This window comes from Arachis ipaensis, chromosome B2 (genome assembly GCF_059453495.1).
Source record: "Arachis ipaensis isolate K30076 ecotype BB chromosome B2, ASM5945349v1, whole genome shotgun sequence".
NCBI classification, from domain to species: Eukaryota; Viridiplantae; Streptophyta; class Magnoliopsida; order Fabales; family Fabaceae; genus Arachis; species Arachis ipaensis.
This window is the reverse complement of record NC_142437.1, coordinates 63081297-63085010: the sequence shown is the minus strand read 5'-3', so window position 1 is coordinate 63085010 and position 3714 is coordinate 63081297. Positions and strand designations below refer to the sequence as shown.

General features: G+C 41.7%; 1 non-coding gene across 1 annotated transcript; it reads left to right on the top strand.

Annotated features, from left to right (window-relative positions):
- The first annotated feature begins 2695 nt into the window (after window positions 1-2695).
- LOC148574124 (small nucleolar RNA R71) lies at window positions 2696-2802 on the top strand. Its single transcript, XR_015906103.1, has one exon. It is a non-coding gene; the product is annotated as a small nucleolar RNA R71 (small nucleolar RNA).
- The last annotated feature ends 912 nt before the right edge of the window (window positions 2803-3714 follow it).

Genomic DNA, 3714 nt, shown 5'->3' with positions numbered 1-3714 from the left:
CATTTCCCAATTCATTTCCCCTTGAGAAACGTGTGTATTCTCCCTTTATGAAGTGGCCGAACCCTCCTCATTTAATTGTCCACTCAATCCACTTCAATACTCCTTTCTTCTCTCCTACAAAATAAAAGAATTGTGATAAAAAAAAATATGTGTGAAAAGTGGCGGCAAAAAAAAAAAGAATAACTATTTTTTTTAAAGTTTTTGTTTTAACTAACTAAGTGCCATTCATTAGAGCAAACCAACTGACTAACTCAACATCCATGTGAGCAACATTGGCAACACCAAACTTAGTTTGGTGCCGTGTGGTGTAAAAGATTTGTTCAAGACCCCTAAGAGTGACATGATATGGGTTACATTGATGTTCTCTTAGTGCGCCTTGAACACCAAACTTGTTCTTCACTATATGTTGCACACAAGGATTCATTCAAGTCAATGTCAAGTTGATTTGAAATCCCTGAACCTTGCATTATTAACTACTTTTAAAAGCATGTAAAACATGGGTTGCCTCCCATGTAGCGCTTCTTTAGCGTCACTAGCTTGACGTTTTGCCTTTGTCATGGCAGTTGGTAATGCTTCAGATCTTCCCCTCTTGTAGTAGACCTATATCCATTGGCTTCATCAAGGATCTCCACATGTTCTAAGGAAAGAACTCTGTTGATGGTAAAGACCTTAGGTAACTGAGATGGGATAGTGGGGAGATGAGGTGGAATATCTGGGAAGTAGGCTGAGATCACTTTATCCCCCGGAGAAAAGTCCTCTGTAGGGATTTTCTTGTTCCTCTACCTTCTTGGTACCTTCTTCTTTGTTCCATTTGATGTTGCCTTGCTCTTTGTGATTTCTTCTTCTAAATGAATTTTGTTGTTGGCTTCATATGCCTCTGGTGGTTTAGGTTCCTCCAGCTTTTCTTTGAGCTGTGACAGCTGCTGATTGCCTTGTTCATCAACTAAAGGGTTTCCCAGAGGTGTTGGTTGTACTTCAGTGCTTGCTTCCTCCCTCAGTATCTCATTACAATCTTTGCTTGGTTCCTTGTTCTCTTGGTCTGTTTCTTGTGAGAGTTTGAAAATATTGAAGCTGAGTTGTTCATCATGGATTCTCAAAATTAGCTCCCCTCGCTCCACATCTATGAGTGCTCGGCTGTAGCTAGGAATGGTCTTCCCAATATGATTGGGTGAGTGTGACTCTCTTCCATGTCTAAGATGATAAAGTCTGTAGGAAGAAAGTATTTCCCAACCTTTATTACCACGTTTTCCACCACTCCTATTGCTTGTTTTTGAGTTTTGTCAGCCAGCCTGATGACTACATCCGTGGGCATTATCTCATTGATCTGCAGCCTCTTCATAAAGGATAAAGGCATTAAGTTGATGCTTGCTCCCAAATCGCAGAGTGCTCTATCAAACCTTGTTTCTCCTATTGCACAGGGAATGTGAAAGCTCCCTGGGTCCTTCCTTTTTATAGGCAAATCTGGTTGAATGAGAGAACTGCACTCCTTATTCATCACTATTGTTTGTCCTCCCTTGAGTGAGCTTTTTCTAGTCAGCAGCTCCTTCATATACTTAATGTATGATGGAATTTGTTGGAGAGCCTTGATGAATGGTATGTTTACATGGAGGGATGCAAACAGGTCAAGAAACCTTAAGTATATTCTCTTCTCTACAGCACCATTGAGTAATTGGGGAAAAGGTGCATAGAGTTTCAGCAGCTCCTTCTGTGTCAGCTCTTTTTGTGAAATTTTGGGTTCTTGGTGATCCTTTTCCTGTTTCTCTACTGATGTCTCTCCAAGTTGTTCTAATGGCTTGTTTTGCTTTTCCTCAGCCTCCTTACTACTTATAGTAACCATCTTGTAATCTTCCCATCTGACTTTCTTTGCTTCACCTCTCGGATTTTTCTCTGTGTCACTTGGGAAGCTATCAGTAGGTTTGGGAATCTTTTTAGATAAGTATCCCACTTGAAATTCCAGCCTCTTGATGGTGTCCCCCTGGTTCTTGATACTAGCTCGCACCTCCTCTTTGAATACCTTATTATCTTGAATCTCTTTGCATATGCCTTCAAGCAGAGTCTCAATTTTGGAGAGTCTTTCTTCAGATGATGGTGAGTTGAGAGTGGATGGGTGAGTTGGGTCATTTTGGTTTTGGTATGGATGTGGAGAGGTGTTGTTAGGGTGGTGCTGATATGATCTCTGTGTAGAATGTTGGTGAGCTGCATGGTTGTTGGGGTTGTGACGTCTCTGATCTTGGCTTTGATCTTGTTGATTTCCCCATCCAAAGTTTGGGTCTTCCAACCAGGGTTGTAGGTTTTGGAGTATGGATCATGGGTCTGCCTGGGTGAGTTTCCAATATAGTTGGCTTGTTCTTGCTCCTCCTCTGCCTCAGCATTCACTCCCTCTTGAGTTGCTGATGAGGTGGTGATTGCTGCTACTTGGTTCCTCTCCATCTTCTTGGTGAGGTCGGCTAGTTGCTTGGTAATAAGCTTGTTTTGGGCCAGCAGTACATCCACATTGTTTAGTTCCATCACTCCTCTAGTGTTGCCTCTTTCAGAAGCATAGAAATAGTCATTCTCTGCTACAGTTTCAATGACATCTATGGCTTTTTCAACGGTCTTCTTCTTGTTCAGAGATCCCCCGGATGAATGGTCTACTGCCTTCTTTGATTCATAAGAAAGGCCTTTATAGAAAATGTGTAGCTGCACCCATTCATTGAACATATCTAGTGGACACCTTCTTGTCAGGTCCTTAAACCTCTCCCATGCTTCATATAGAGTCTCACCATCCTGCTGCCTGAATATCTGCACCTCAGCTCTCAGCCTGTTAATCTGTTGAGGAGGATAGAATCTTGCCAAGAATTTGTTTACCACATCTTTCCAGGTTGCTAAACTCTCCTTTGGGAAGGATTCCAACCATTTAGATGTCTTGTCCTTGAGTGAGAAAGGGAACAGAAGTAGTCTATAGGTGTCAAGATGAACACCGTTAGACTTCACAGTATCACATATCCTCAGGAAGGTGGTTAGATGTTGATTGGGGTCTTCTTGGACACTCCCTCCGAATGAACAGTTGTTCTGAACAAGGGTGATGAGCTGTGGCTTTAGTTCAAAGTTGTTGGCATGTATGGTTGGCCTTTGGAGACTACTCCCACAGTTTCCTGGGTTTGGGTTGATGTAAGAGCCTAGAACTCTTCTCTCTTGCCCAGCATGATTTGCTAGACCTTCTCTGCCATGGTTGTGAGCCTCTTCTTCATGATGGTTCTCCATGTTCTCATCCATGTCTGGTTCAAAGTACTCCTCCTCTTCCTCAGCACCAACTACTCTCTTTCTTCTTGCTTTCCTCCTTAATCTAAGGAAGGTCCTCTCAGGTTCAGAATCAAAGGAAGTTGAAGCCCCACTTCTTTTCCCTGTCATACAACCAACAAGGCACAAGCAAGGAAATAGTTGCAGAAAGTACTCTTGTTAAAATTACTGTTAGCTTGAGTGATGCAATATATCAAACAGTTAGTGGGTTAGTGAACTGAATAGTAAATAACTAATAAAAAGGAGTAAGGAGGGAAGGGAGAAAAATAACTAAAACTGAAAGTAATTAACTCAAACAGAAATTTAAATCAAACAAAAGAAAAATACTCAATTAGTTATCCTCCAATTTAATCATTGTTGATACAAAATCAATCCCCGGCACCGGCGCCATAAACTTGATGGCATGGAAACTTGGCTCTCAACAATTTTCCTTCG